Raw genomic sequence first — 15,893 nt, 5'->3', positions numbered from 1 at the left:
AAATGGCTATGCCAAAAACTACTATAGTATTATGTGTCAATTCTCTCAATTAAAAACAAAAGTGGGAGGGATTAATATGTAAAATTCTGCTGATAAGCAAAGGATGGCAAAAATGGAGGACTCCTGCATTTAGCAATGTGAAGTTTCTAGGTAATTTTGATAGAAGTAGTTGTGGCATGAAAGTCTCATTGGCATATTGTTGAAAACAGGCTGCAGAGAGTAAGTATAAGCAATTACTCTGAGAAGATTGTTAAATAGAGCAGAGAAAGAGTGATGCTTAGGGAGAAATGGAGCCTGTGTGTGTGTATTTCAAGATAGCACATATCAGGGATGCCTGGGTGGCTCAGTGGGTTCAGCCTCTGCCTTTGGCTCAGGTCGTGATCTCGGGGTCCTGGGATGGAGTCCCTCATCGGGCTCTCTGCTCAGCAGGGAGCCTGCTTCCTCCTCTCTCTCTGCCTACTTGTAACCTCTCTCTCTGTGTCAAATAAATAAATCTTTAAAAAAAAAAAGCACATATCAGCAGTGTACATAAGCAGATTTTATTCTCTGAGAATGGTACCATATGAGAATCAACTCATTACATCTTTGACCTGACTTTTACACTTTATTTTAATCATCCACTAACCTCTTTCATCACCATCTCTGTTAAAATCTTCTTGAATTAGTGACCCTACTGAGTTATTTTTAACTCATATTGCCAAACCATTAATAAAGGTTTGGGTTCCAAACTCCACTTTCATTAGAGTATGGGAGCATCTTAACGTCAATACAAATGACTTTCTCAACAGGAAATGCAGAGATCTAAACTCCGCTTTTCTACCTCTCAAAAAATAAACACTATAGGGAGTACAAGACAGGGATGTCCCTGTTTTAGTCAATAGATTTGCTTCCTTGTTACCGGTAAGTCAGACTTTTGGGGATATGGTGGGAGTGTTGCAGTTGAAGTTCCTATGACTAAAAATGTGAATCCATAATTAATTTAAAGAAGCAATTTGTAATTCTCTTTGTATTATGTCCCAGAAGAAATGTTTGTGAGATAATATGTTCTTACACTGAAGATTAGGATACACCAAGAGGTTTTCTAAAATATAGAAGGGAGGGGTGCCTGGGTGGCTTAGTCATGATGCTGGGGTCCTAGGATGCAGCCCCACAGAAGGCTCCCTGCTCAGCACAAAGCCTCCTTCTCTCTCACTCCCCCTGCTTATGTTCCCTCTCTGACTGTGTCTCTGTCAAATAAATTTTTAAAAAGTACGGAAGGGACTTGGCAGTATCTATAGTTATTTTTTTGTCAATTATTGTCACAAACAATGCTATATAACAAACAAACCACTTACTAACCGATGTCCATGAGGTGGAGAAATGCTATACACTCTTAGTAGACAGCACTGCAAAGTCACTTGGCAGACAAAAACAGGAAGGTGTGAAAAATTACGCAATTCATTTTTTACTGTGCTGTTGCAATTTGCTGTGTTTTTCTAACTGGATCAGGATATATCCTAAGTAGTGAATATTAAAGAGAAAAATGATGGTATGAGAAGCAAACTAATATAATTCTAATTATTAAATAATGTTGTGATTATTGTGAGAATAATGTGATTGTGAAAAGTTCTGAAAACAGAGTTTATTATCTCAACCCCTTCACTCAATTAACTGTGTCTCCTTAGACAAATATATCATTTTTTTCATTGAATTCATGATAAAGTTGTATATATTTATATACACTCTTTTGGTATGCTTCTCCTAGTGAACTGAAAACTCCTTGAAGACCTAAACCATATTAATTTTGATCACCAGAGTATCATTAGCCTTTAGCACATAATAGTACTCAGTAAGCACCCATTGAAGAAGGGAAGTGTTGAGTCAGCAGGAGTCAAATGAAGGGAAGAGAGAGGAGAATGGTAGGCAGAGGGGAAAAGAGAGTAGTGGGCTCTGAGGTGAAAAGGAATGTGGTGTGCAGACCTGGAAGCAGTCTGTCCAATCCAGTATGATTGGCTGACAGGAAAAGGGCAGAAAAGCTTTAGAAATAATCCATACTCTGAGGGCACAAGGTCGCAAATGTCATTTTCAATAGTTTTAATGGCAGTGAGATTCTACTAATCTATTCTACAACAGAAAGTTATGTGATGAGATTTCTTTTTAAAAAAAAATAGTACTCTGGTGTTTCCCACAGAAGTTCTGGGAAGACATGGTGCTGAACATATGCTTACCCAGTTGTACACACATTTCTCTGTCACTTCTCCTGAGCCAACCACCTCAAGGAGTGGGGCAGGCGTGGAGCTTGGAGCATGTTCCAGTGAAGAGTTGGTGCTGATCTTTCCCTCCACGCAGAGCCTGGAGAGTGCTGTTCTAGAGAGCTTGACTGGCTCCCTGGAAGATAAGTAATTAATAATTGCCTGGGCTGGGTCCTGCTGCTGCTTTTGAGTTTGGGGGAGCTCTCAGCTTCCCCGGAGGCTCCCGTTGCCCAGCCAGGACTCAGGGGAAGGTCTTTGTCTTCCTTGTAGAAAACAAAGCACATCACATCCCACCAACACGCACTACAGAACTGAAAAATGTCTTCCAGAATAATGAGTTCAAGTCCATAAATGGGACAAAACCTCTTGTCTCATAAAATCAAGTAGAAGTAGTATTTTAAAGTATCAAGAATAATATAAAAGACATGAAGGAAAATATGAGACGTGGAGAAAAAGATCCGAAAAACAAATAGGATGATACTTGGATTTTCAGAAAGAGAAAAGAATTGGGCAGGTTATCAGAGTTTGCTAAAATGCAACAGTTTCCCTGACCTCGAGAGGAAACCAAAGACACACACCCAAAGAGCAAGAATGTTCAGTCCCAAGAGAAGTCTGCCCACCGTGTTCTCTACTGAATCCCCAGAGCAAGGAAAGTACCTGGCACATAGTAGGTCCTAAGTGGATTTTTGCTTTGAGAATTAATAAACATGAAATTTGCTTCTGGCTAAATTTGAAGATCTGCTTTGAAGGCATGATGTTAAATGACATATAATCTACTTAGGGTAAAGGGGATCAAGATGGAGAAAAAAATGCAACTGTAGTTAAAAGTGAAACAAAATGGAACACTGGGGTTTTCTTCAATATGCCTCAACATTTCACTCTTAACCAAAAGATAGTAACTTATTATTGATCACTCATACGGGTCATAAATATCAGTCAGTCATGGTTATGACATGACAAACTACCAGAGTCAAAAGTGATTGAAAGGTTTATTTAGACTAAATTAAAGAAAAAAAAGGCTTAGACAAAAACTTCATAAAAACTTCAGAATAAAGCCAGAAGGAAGAGACAGCATGAGGAACCAGAGAGCTTCTTCACCTGGTTTACTGACCATTCTGAAGCAGGTGCAGATCAGTCAGGAGAGGTCATCAAAGATGATATTTGGCCAAATCCATTACAGTACTACCTGGTTCCCGATATGGATGACGAAGAAGGGGAAGAAGAGGATGATGATGATGAAGAAGAAGAAGAAGAAGAAGAAGGAGAAGAAGGAGAAGAAGAAGAAGGAGGAGGATTGGAAGATATTGATGAAGAGGGAGATGAGGATGAAGGTGAAGACAATGAAGATGTTGATGAGGGGGAGGAAGGAGAGGAAGATGAAGGAGAAGATGACTAATGGAACACTGATGGATTCCAACCTTCCTTTTTTAATTTTCTTCAGTCCCTGGGAGCAAGTTGCTGTTTTTTTTTTTTTCCTTTTTCTTCTTCTTTTCTCCTCTTGTGTTCATTTGCCCTGTTTTTTGAAGTCTCCTTTTTCTCTCCCTTTATACCATGGTTCTCAGCTTATTTTGGGGGGAAATACCTTGAGCAGAACACAGTGGGAAAAGAATCTCTACCCCTTTTTGTTCCAAATTCATTTTTGTCCCTTCCTGTCTCAACAAAAACAAAAACTTTATGGAATCAACACCACCGTGCTCTGTGGGGAAAAAAAAACAAAAACCTTCTGCTCCCTTAGCTCTGCTGGAAGCTGGAGGGTGCTAGGCCCCTGTGTAGTAGTGCATAGAATTCTAGCATTTTTCCTCCTTTCTCTGTATATTGGGCTCAGAGATTACACTGTGTCTCCATGTGAATATGGACAGTTAGTATTTACCAATATGTACCTGTCTACTTTCTCTTGTTTAAAAAAAAAAAAAGAAAAAAAAAACTTTAAAAATGGGGTTATACAAGGTCAGCAAAGGGTGGGTTTGAGATGTTTGGGTGGGTTAAGTGGGCATTTTGACAACATGGCTTCTCCTTTGGCATGTTTAATTGTGATGTTTAACAGACATCCTTGCCGTTTAAGATGACACTTAAAATAAAACTCTCTCCTAATGATGACTTGAGCCCTGCCACTCGATGGGAGACTCAGCAGAACGTGTAGGATCTTACAACGTGTAGGATCTTATTTGGAATTGACATTCTCTATTGTAATTTTGTTCCTGTTTATTTTTAAATTTTCTTTTTGTTTCACTGGAAAGGAAAGATGATGCTCAGTTTTAAACGTTTAAAGTGTACAAGTTGCTTTGTTACAATAAGACTAAATGTGTACACACACACACACACACACACACACAAAACTTCATAACACTCATATACTTGGCATGTAATTGTATGAATAAATGTGTGTTTTTTTATGCAAGGAAGTTTGTATTTAATGTAATACTTAATTTCCTTTTATAATCTCCAAATACTTGTTAAATGTAAAGTTATGGGCTTTACGTCAGCATATAGCCATTAATGCTGTGGGAGTGGAGAGGTTGTCAAGGAAAAAAAAAAAATGCATCACTATTGTTTTACCCTTAGTAGAATATCTCATATCCCTTGCTGAGTGAGAGAGGCAACATGCTAACAGGAGTTAAAAACTGAATTTCATGATCTCTGGGTGACTTTCTGTATGTATAATTGTATGATTTTCTACAGATGACTGTGGTATGTAAGGGGATGGCTACTTCTTAGATTCTTGGAAATGTTACCGAGCAGTTTCTTCTCATTCTTTGGGATTTCATAACATTTAGACTAGTGAAAAAAACTATAGATCACTATTTAAGTATTTTTTTAAATGAACTATTTTTTGGAAAATCCCCAAGCATGTACTACAACCTGTATGATTATATTTTCCTTCTCTGAATATGTTTGCCAATAATTCCAAAAAAATTTGTATGACTCCTATGCTCCTTTGGTATATAGGAAAGTGTAAAAAAAGAAATAACAGCAACTTTTCATGGGTCTCTCCAGACGATGAACATCTCCTTTATGGCTTTTATGGGACAGAATCACTGATATCATATTTTTAACATGGTTCTAATAGTAAATGTTTATTGACTTATTTACCTCCAGCCAATTTTTTCTGTATCACCCATCACGTTGTATGACGCTAATTCATTACAAATGATGAAGTGTGCCGCTGGAAGTGTAAGTGTGCAGTGCTGCCACACTCAAGAAGGCCAAAAGAACATTTTTATTGGTACCACGTACTCTGTACTCTGTACTCATCTGGTGAAGGCTTGCTAAATTGTTCTATTAAAAAAATCTCTAAGACACTTAATTTATCACACTGCTTGGAGCACAGACCGTATCTTTGAGGTTTGCCTGTAAAAACACGCCAAGCAGTATCATTAGGCAGAATGAGAGAACGATTATATGCAAAACAAAATGAAAACTTTCTTGTTTCTGACTCTTTGGAATTGTATTCCACTATAGCTGAGGGAACAGAAGGCAAGCTGAGGGCAAAGCACAAGCGGACAACCTGCCACCTTCGCCCAACACACACACCATCTGTGACACTCTTCCAGTAATCTCTCGCAACTATCTTGATGTTAACACCTTGCTAGAGGGAAAAATCTTGAAAATGGTAAGACCTCTGGTATCTGGTTTCTAGTAGGTCCTCCTTAGCATATGAAAGTTCTTTTGAAATCTCTTTTTCTTACCTTCCCCCAACCCCACAGTCTATAATCAGCCAGCCCTCAACCCCAGTTGTTGAGAACCCCAGTTCTTTCTGCCCACGGGTCCTGTCCCCCTGCCTTAATAAACCACCATTCTTCACCAAAGATGTCTCGAGAATTCTTTCTTGGTCATCAGCTATAGACTCCACCCCACTGAACCTCACTTATATTCTAAAACTTCATCACTATGACTAAATAGAAGGGCAAAAAATAATAATACCTTTGGCAAAAAATGGAGGCATATATAACATGAATTACGGGAGCATGGCAATAGAAGACACCACATGGAACTTTTGCAAAATGCTAAAGCATGTTATTCTGATTCAATATTAGGTTTTTGGGGGGAGGAGAGTGGGAAATGTTTGTTACGTGGAGAATGTTCTTTTCATAAGCATAATGACATTGAGCGCCTTTCTCCCACTCACAAGTTTATTTTTAACATTTCCATCTAGTTTCATTTTCTGGTTCAATGACAAAGAGCTCCCTAGACAGCCCCATTTCAGCGCCTAATGCCCTGCAAGCCGATCTCCAGTGGAGCTTATTTAATCCAAGCAATGTGAAACTTGAAGCTATATAGTCACATTCAGGAAGGGCTTGTAGTTTCGTGTTTTATTTACGCTTATTTCTCTCCCTTGGTAGACACACTGTACCAATTAACCGAGATTCCTATTTTTTAACCCAAACCAATGTATCCCTTCCAAAAATCAAACTCTGCACTACTTTTCTCCAAATGTTTCTAGAGAATTCCGGTTGCTATTCCTTTCATGTATCTTTTTAAATTTTCCACTTCAGGTCCTTGGGCAGATGCTAGAGCCCCAGGGTAACTTGAAATTAACCACTACTTGTTTAGATCCTTTCCTCTTGTCATATGATTTTTTTTTTAAGATTGACATTTCTGAAGACTTCTGCATACCCTTGTCCTACTTGTGCCCCAGTACCCCCAGCCTGGATGGGACACTCTCCACAACTTCCTGTACGAGCAGCAGAAAAACTAGTGATTGCCCTCCTATTATATATCCCAGATAAAATTAGACTGTTCAATTAATTCAACCTAAGAATCAACCTAAGAAAGCAATTGTTTGCATTTGGGATGATGTGATGTGTCTAAGGGACCTCTGTGTGCCTTCCTAAAATGGGTGTACCCTTTAATACCATTTGTTTCTTAAGATGTGAACTTGGATAGGACTAGTTAGAGCCAGATAATTTAAAAGCATTTAGACTTTGTGCCATAATTTAGATCACAATATGGATGTAGCCACCATCTCTGCCTCATTATGGTAAGGGAATTTCTGGTATTTTTGCCTTCTATCCAAAAGGCGAATAAAAAGGCCAATCAACAAGCGTGGAGGAAAGGTGACAATGGAGTAGAGAGTAGTGGTCTGAGTCTTACTAAAAATTCTTACCTTTCTTGGTGCCACAGTAAGGCCCCACCATAAAGCAGTGCCAGGTACCGTTGGGGTTAATGGAGAACAGGAAATTGGCCACAATACCTGGCTTGCTAAAATGTAACACAGAGGGTGCTAGGGGTGATGGGAGGTTTCAGAGAAGGGCATCTAGGCCTTCGGAATGCTGGGGCCTGCATCACCACTCTGCTGTTAGAATGCCCTGGAGAGTTGCCTTCCCCAAAGCTTTCTTAGCCCAAACAGCTGCCCTGTGATCTAAATGCATGTGTTGTCACCCAGGCTATGTTTAGCAGAACTTGCAGACCAAGCAGATTAGCATAGTGTATCTTTCCCGTAGACAGCTCCTCCTAGTTTCAGTAAGACCCCCAGTGGAGAAACAGGGATGAGGATTTGTGATTATTCGGAAGGATGCATGAAGTGGGAGCTAAGAAGGGCAAAAGGTCTCCTCGCACTGACCCCCTTGTCTTGCCTCTCTTTGACAGCAAAGTATGGAGTACCCTTTCATCTGCGGGTACAGGGATTGCTGTCCATTCCTGGCAAGGTACTACTTTTCTGAAATCATGTGTTCTCATGAGTCTTTTGAAGTATGGTTCATATACGTATATTAGTTTCAGGTATACAATATAATGGTTCATCTATTCTGTACATTACTCAGGGCTCATGAAGGGGCTCTACTCTTCACCTCTTTTATCTGTTTCAGACCCCCCTTCCCTCTGGGAACCACCAGTCTTTTCCATTTAAGAGTCTTTTTTGTCCATTTTTCTTTGTTTGCTTCTTAAATTCTACATATGAATAAAATCATATATTTGTCTTTCTCTGACTACCTTATTTCACCTAGGCTTATTCCCTCTGGGTCCGCCCATGTTTCTGCAAATGGGAAGACCTCATTCCTTTTTATCAAGGTCCCATCTTCTTGATTCATTCATCTAGCAGTGGACACTTGGGTCACTCATCAACAAAACAAAAAGGCAGCTTCCTAAATGGGAAAATATATTTGCAAATGATATAGCCGATAAGGGGTTAATATGAAGAGGAAAATTACCCAGAGCAGGCTCAGGCTCAGAGGCCCCAGGAGAGGGAAAGTTACTGACAATAAGCTAGAGATAAGCAGAAGCCCTACTGGCAGCAAGAGATAACCAGCCCTTTCTGCTTCTGTAAACAGGCTTCCTGCCACAGGCTCCCTGCACTTCTGTCCCCCCAGTTTAAACCTACCTCCCAGCAGTCAGCATAGCCCTGGGAACCTGACTGCCTGCGGTCGCATATGAAAGCCTTGTAACCCCTGGGTCCACCTACTTCTCTGAGTGTCACTTGATCTCTTGCTGGTCTGATTTTCATTTTTCTGCAACAAATATCCAAAATGTATAAAGAACGGATAAAACTCAACACCAAATTTAAAAAAAAAATCCAATTACAAATGGACAGAGGAGCTGAATAGACATTTTTCCAAAGGCACCATACATGTGGCCAACAGAGACATGAAAAGATGCTCAACATCACTCATCAGGGAATGCAAATAAAACCATAGTCAACTGTCTCCTCACACCTGTCAAAATGCATAAAACTAAAAACATAAGATGTAACAAGTGTTGGCAAGGATGTGAAGAAAAAGGAATTCTTATGCACTATGTGGGAATGCAAACTGGTGCAGTGACTAGGAAAACCAGTATGGAGGTTCCTCAAAAAAATTAAAAATTGAAGTACCCTAGGATCTAGGTCTTCTATTAGTATTTACCCAAAGTGTGTGTGTGTGGGGGGGGACCACTTATTGGAAAAGATACAAGTTCTCATGACTTTTTGACTAAGAAGTTATTCTCTAAGTGTTGTGGAAAATCTGAGGTGACGGAGGAAACCCAAGGGCACACGGAGAGACGGGAGAACACAGCTTTATTAACGCCAGCGGGCTCAGTGGGATCGCTCCCAGACTGAGCACCCGACAGGGTTAGGAGTGAGTTGTTATGGTTCCGGGCAACGGGGGATGGTAACAGGATGTTTTCTAGGTCTCTCGTGGCTGGGGCGCTTTCCCAGTCTCTCAAGGCCCAATAGCCCTTTCATGTGGCAGTATAATCTCTGTGGAGGTATCTCAGGAGAGTGCTAAATCACCCCAGGGACTGTTTCTCTTTCTTTTCTTATTCAAACAGGACCGGGCCTCTCTGGTCTTTTTCTTCTGTCTCAGCAGGAGCAGTGACCTGTTATCTTATCTTAGTCAAAGGGGATGGCTCTTTGGTCTTCTCCAGGCCTTAGCAGGAGCCAAGGGGAGCCAGGGACAGAGAGAGGCTGGAGCTGGGAGTCTCTATCCACCTCATAAGAAGGATTCCGTTTTATTAGGATTCATCAAGCTAAAAATCCACAGTTGTCAATGAATGAGGAGATTCATTGATCCCACAAAACTTTGGATTTCCTATATATTTACTGATGAATAAGACATTGGGGAGGGTATGTGCTTTGGTGAGTGCTGTGAAGTATGTAAACCTGGCGATTCACAGACCTGTACCCCTGGGGATAAAAATATATGTTTATAAAAAAATCAAAAATTAAATAAATAAATAAATAAATAAATAAATAAAGATGGTTACTAAGTGTTGCGTATGTACATACGTGCATTTGCTTATGATTTAGGATACAGAAATTTTCAGTGACATGGTTTTCTTCTATTAACACATTTTTATTAGTAAATATTAATTGTAATAAAAGGACTTTTGTTTCTAAAATTTATTTTATAATCCATGAAAAATAAGGTACATAGTAAACACAGATACTATCTACAAAGTCAAATAATTGTAACTCTCTTAGATTATTTGACTTTTTTTCTTGACAGTCATCAGCATGTCTGAAAATAATGTTTATACTTCTAATTCTTGATTTTTCAACTGGAATGTCTTTTCTTGCATTTCTTAGGCTGGATCCACTGTTTGCTTATTACTTCTTGGTTTACCTTTTGAATTTGCCAGAGCACAGCTTGAAGCAACCTTCTTAAGAAAAGAGTGTAAAAGGTAAATTTTCTGAGTTTTTCTGTTTGAAAATATTTTTTATTCTATACCTGTCTGGTTAACAGTTTGGGAGCTGATGAAAGTACATATTGAGTCTTTTTTTTGATTGATTTCTAGGCAATTGATAGTACTTTTTGAATATTATTTATATTATATTGAAAATGTCTTTTATTATCTCCACTTTTACATTCTTTGTTTTATTTCAATCCTTCTGAAATTTCATGACGATGTGCCTGTGTATGAGTCTCTCTAGAAAGTGTTAGATTCTCCATTGAGCCTTTTTCTTTTTTGTTGTTACTCTCTCTTATATATCTATATTCTGAAATATTTAGGTAACTCTTCAACCTTATATTTGATTTGAATTTTGAAGATAATTTTGTTAATCATCTTTAAAAACATGATCCAGTGCATTCAAGAAAAGAAATCTATGTCGGTCTTTGAATTGCTGAATTTTGGAGGCAAAAACTTTTTTTCAGGGGACATAGAGCCTTATCCATGACCCGAATTAAAAAGTAGTAGTCGTCGTCGTCGTAGTAGTCTTTGCCTTTCCTCTCTACCTCCTCTTCTTCTTCCTTTTCCTCCTCATTCTACTGTTGGTGAGTATGTAATGCTGTTGGCTACATAAATTAATACAACCTTCCTGGAGGGCACTTGCTTCGTAGACACTGAAGCTTTAACAGTATGACTATTACCTAACCACTAATACATACAAAGTCTACCTCTAAAAATTTATAACTAAGAAATTATAAGAATACCATAAAAATGTATTCAAGAATAGGATAATTAATGGTCAATATTGAGAAAATATATCAAGGAAGTTGCAAGTAATCAGTGAAAAGTTCCTGAATTAATAGAGTGACTTATTTAAGATTAAATATATTAAAATGGGTAGATTTGGCTTCAGTTAATTCAGTGGCTTATACATACCATTAAAGAGGTTGGATTCTTTTCTCATATTGGCCTATGGTAACTGTCTACAAACAAACTGGCAAGAATTATGCTATTATAGTAATTGATTAGACTAAAGAAGATTTAGACTAATTTCTGAAAAACTTGTTGAGATTATGTTTATAATTAGCATGGTGGTCAAGCTTGTCATTGGAATTGATTAATTAAAGTTTCAGAATTTCGAATGGCTGTATAGGAATGGATCTCACAAAGGTCTGAAGCTAGGACCTACTGACCTTTGTTTCTGGGTCACTAACTTTAACTTCACTGAATCGCAAAAAGAGTTCATAATAGTTGGTTTGTGCTTAGAACCTAGTGCAATAGACAGAACGATATTCAAGTCTCCAGAGTAGCTAAGACAGAGTCAGGCAGAGGTTTTGGGGGATGGGTGGCAGAACACAGGAGTACAAAACAGTAGAGGCAAGCTTCTAAAATCTGTCCACATTCTCACCATGCATAAGTGGAATGAATCCCTTATACCTCACAAACCGCTTACACCTCACATAACTGAAGTGAGCTATTTTGGGGGTCTAGAAGTTGACCCCTGGACAAATTCCTCTTCTGTTCAGGCATCCCCATAAGCTTACATAACTTTTGTCACATTGACAAAATCCCATCCTGTGTCCTTCAGTGTTTTTTCATCACTGATAAAATTATCCTTGCTAATAACCACATGGATGGTATTCTGTGCAAGTCTCACAATTTTAAGAGAACTGGAAGATACTGAGGACAAACGTTTAAGGATAGAAACTTCTATCTTATTAGGACATTGTGCCTATAGAATAAAATAAATTTAAAAAAAACTTCCGATGAGCAGTAATCTGTGTTTATCAGAGACACAAATGCTTATGTCTGTATAATTCACTGGGAGTTTCTAAGATTTATGTGATTTTGAGAAACTCTTTGGAAAATTCTGCAGGATAGAAGAAAAACATAGAGACGATATCAACGTTTAAAGAAAATAATTTGAGCTTTGCCTTTTGGTATAGCAATAGGATGATGATGATGATAATGTATCAATGACATGTATCTTCTTAACCTCATTCATGGAGCAAGTGATGCTTTTGCTGTTGAAAGAAGAAATTCCTCAGAACTTTAAGTGTTCGCCTTTTTAAATGCAAATGATAGTAGTGCTGAAATAGCAAACTGAATTGAGAACAATACATCACTAAGTTCACTAATTCAAGATAAATAGATAAAGCACAACTAATATCAAGGACTGATCATGAGTAACTTGAGATAGTCTGATTTTAGCACATCACAAAGGAAACTCAGAATTTTTGTGAGAGGAAGGTATCCAGTAGCCATCTATAGAATTTGAAATATTATAACTTTTCAGCAAAGGAAAAGACATAAGCTCAATCCACCTGCCAGTGTCTAATATTATAATGTTATTTTCCCCTATTTTCTTGCCTTTTTCTCCAGTTCCAGTAATTTGAACAGATTCACCAGATAGCAAAGAACATAGGATATACTCATACTCAACTGTCAAGTACAGGTCAAATAACAGAGGTCCTTTCTCCTTTTAGAAAAATACATCTATAAGATGTCACGAAGTCCTGTCTCTTTAAAGTTAGGTTATAGAGGTTAATGACTAAGTGCATAACCATGAGATGTCATGACCTGGATTTGAATCATAGTCAAAATGTTTACTAATCATGTAATACTAATCATGCAATCATGTAATACATGTAATAATTACATGTATACTAATCATGTAATACATGTAATACCAGTAGTACATGTATTTAGCTAATTACAGTATTTAGCTAAGGCTAAAAAGGCTTAGCATTTTTTTTTTTTTTTTTTGGTCTCTATCAACCGGTATTCATTGGGTCACTATGAGGAAAAAATTAAATAATGTATATTAAAAGTTACATAAAGTTTTCTGACAATCTTAGCAAATGGGTCTAGTGTGGATCACTATCCAGGCAAAACTTCATAAAAACTATTGATAAACCATGACCAAAAAGTCATTATATTTCAAATTTTTTTCAAAAAATGTAAAAAGGAAGTTCTGTCTCAAAGTAAAGGAAGAAGAATCACAGAGTAAAGAAATCAAGTTGACATTGGTGATCCTTGCCTGGCCCTGAGGACTTGGTTTCCATGTGGACTGTGGTGAATAGTGACGCGGCCTTACTTGAAGGCAAGCTTGAAGCTATAAAGAAGACCACTCATAAAGTCGGGGTACGTAAAGTGACAGATAATCTCTAAAAATGAAGGAGACAAGCAACACAATGGAAATTTTCTTTCCTTTAGGCTAGGTATGGGAAAAATAAAAAGGTGTTTGAGAACTTGAATCCCCAGTCCCGGACCACAGATGAGAAGAGATCAGAATTCCATAAGACAACACAACTTTAAAATATAACCTACGAGAGCAAAATCAATATCTAAACATGAAAAATAAAGTCATTTTTAATATGATAAATAGCCTAAAAATTACTTAAATTAAGAGATTAAAGAACCACGAGTCATAGGAATACACACACCTAAGAACAGAAAGATAAACATGAGAAATGGAAAGAAAAGAAAGTTCTAGTACATTTATAATGGTAGTTTCCAGATGGAAGAATACACAGAATATGGGACAGATTACAGCAGTAGAGCATGGACTAGAAATTTATGGGTTTAAAGAACTAAAATACAGACCTGAATAGATAATTGAAGAATAACAAATGAAGCAAATAAAACACTCAGAAATATAATGGTTAAAACCAAAAGGAATGACACGTAGATGCAATAGGCCAATACATCAAAGGTCAAGACTCCATGTAAATACATCTTTGGTTTTTAAACAGTAAAAAAGAATACATAATTTTCTATATTTACTTTGGGAAAACATCAAACATGAGAGCAAAATGAAGACTTTTTTGTCATGAATAAGACATAATATTGCTTATAATCTGACACTAACAGAATGAAAATGTCTTCAATAAGAAATAAATGAGTAATCAGTAAGAAGCAAGACAGTCAGTACAGAAATTCTGCTTCTGGCCAGGATGGAATAACAGGAACCAGATCTATGCTTCCAAGTGAAAGTATTAAAAAAAAATGAACAAGATTATGAAAAAGTTGCCTTCAAGACACTGAACATCACAAAATGAAGAAAAGAGATCTGTTAGAAATGGGGTGGGGAAGAACATGAGCTCTAGGCAGACCCCTGCTTCCTGCATGAAGAGTTTTCAGTCTGGGGCATTACAGAGGACAAACCCACCTCTAGATCTTTAGGTTCCGCGTTAGCAATCGCTGGGAATCTGGAAGATCAAAGCAGCAGGGATTCGCAGTACAGAATCGTGTGAGGAAACAGTCCCAGAGAGAGAATTTCAGAGATCAGTAGAAGGTTCCCTTGAATATTCAGCTGAGTACTTACCAGGGCATGCGTGTGAGGAAACTACTCAAGGCCAGGAAAAAAAGCACCTGGAAGAATTAGAAGTAACAGTGATTAATGTTTACCCAGAGCTAAGAATAGTTCCCACTCTCCTCAGTGATACTAGAAAAAACCTGGTGATTCATAGAACGTGATGCAAAGTGTTTCTTTGAGCTTATGTACTAAAGGTAGAAAAGTTCATTTAATGTTCTGTTTCCTCATATCCAATATCTATCAGTTATGGGTCATTTTTGCTTAAATGATATTTGCCCTCACCAAAGGTTGTCTTTTCCTGCATTCTTTCAACTTTTTTCAGCTTTCTCAATTCAGTCTATGAAGCTAGCATTACCTTTATATAAGGGTATATAAATTTAGCATAAACATTATTTTATAGCCCACTTGTGGTACATTATAGATTGATTGATCTGCCCATGAGCACTTCCTAAACTTAGAGAAATTATTAGGGTATGTTAAATATATTAATGTTTTTTGCTCTGAATTCTGATAAGCAGAATAAGGTAATTAGCTGTCAAAGAAATTACCTCAGAAGTCCTCTAATAAATTTGCTTTCTTTAGTCTTCCAGTTACATTGCTAACAGTAGTCTTCCAAAATACTTCAGAATTTGTTCATTTCTCCAGGGCTTAAGCACCTTGACTATAGGTGCCTATATATGTGTGGATGGGGTGTTCTTGGATGCTTATATATGTTAATACACTTATAGAAAAATAGGCCTTCTGCAGTTTGTACCTGCACAAAATAGGCACTAGAGTTTGAGAAAGCATTCTTACTTTTCCTATTACAGAGTTCTTTAAGCATGAATTATTCTCAGTGTTAAACAACAAAATAAACAGTATTCATTATTTTTGCACCACACCCAGTGCTCCATGCAATCCATGCCCTCTGTAATACCCACCAACTGGTACCTCCCACCCCCCCACTTCAAAAATATCATCCTCAATGGGAAAAATCTTGCAGCCTTCCCATTGAGATCAGGAACACGACAAGGATGCCCACTCTCACCACTCTTGTTCAACATAGTTTTAGAAGTCCTAGCAACAGCAATTAGACAACAAAGAGAAATAAAAGGTATCCACATTGGCAATGAAGAAGTCAAACTCTCTCTTCACAGATGACATGATTCTCTATATGGAAAACCCAAAAGACTCCACCCCCAAACTACTAGAACAAATACAGCAATTCAGCAACGTGGCAGGATACAAAGTCAATATACAGAAATCAGTGGCTTTCTTATACA

At 37.8% G+C, this 15,893-nt stretch overlaps 1 long non-coding RNA gene across 2 annotated transcripts in view; it reads right to left on the bottom strand.

Moving 5' to 3' along the window:
- Window positions 1-14,604, bottom strand: part of LOC309856575 — a 30,904-nt gene extending 16,300 nt beyond the window's left edge. For both annotated transcript variants that reach the window (XR_014307290.1, XR_014307291.1), the window contains exons 1-2: window positions 14,485-14,604; window positions 2,208-2,367 (exon numbers count right to left, since the gene is read on the bottom strand). This is a non-coding gene — a long non-coding RNA (uncharacterized lncRNA). The remainder of the gene's footprint in view (window positions 1-2,207; window positions 2,368-14,484) is intronic.
- Window positions 14,605-15,893: the final 1,289 nt, after the last annotated feature.

Source organism: Mustela nivalis, assembly GCF_964662115.1.
Source record: "Mustela nivalis genome assembly, chromosome: X".
In the NCBI taxonomy this organism is placed as follows: domain Eukaryota; kingdom Metazoa; phylum Chordata; class Mammalia; order Carnivora; family Mustelidae; genus Mustela; species Mustela nivalis.
The sequence above is the reverse complement of the archived record's forward strand: the minus strand, read 5'-3'. Positions and strand labels throughout refer to the sequence as shown.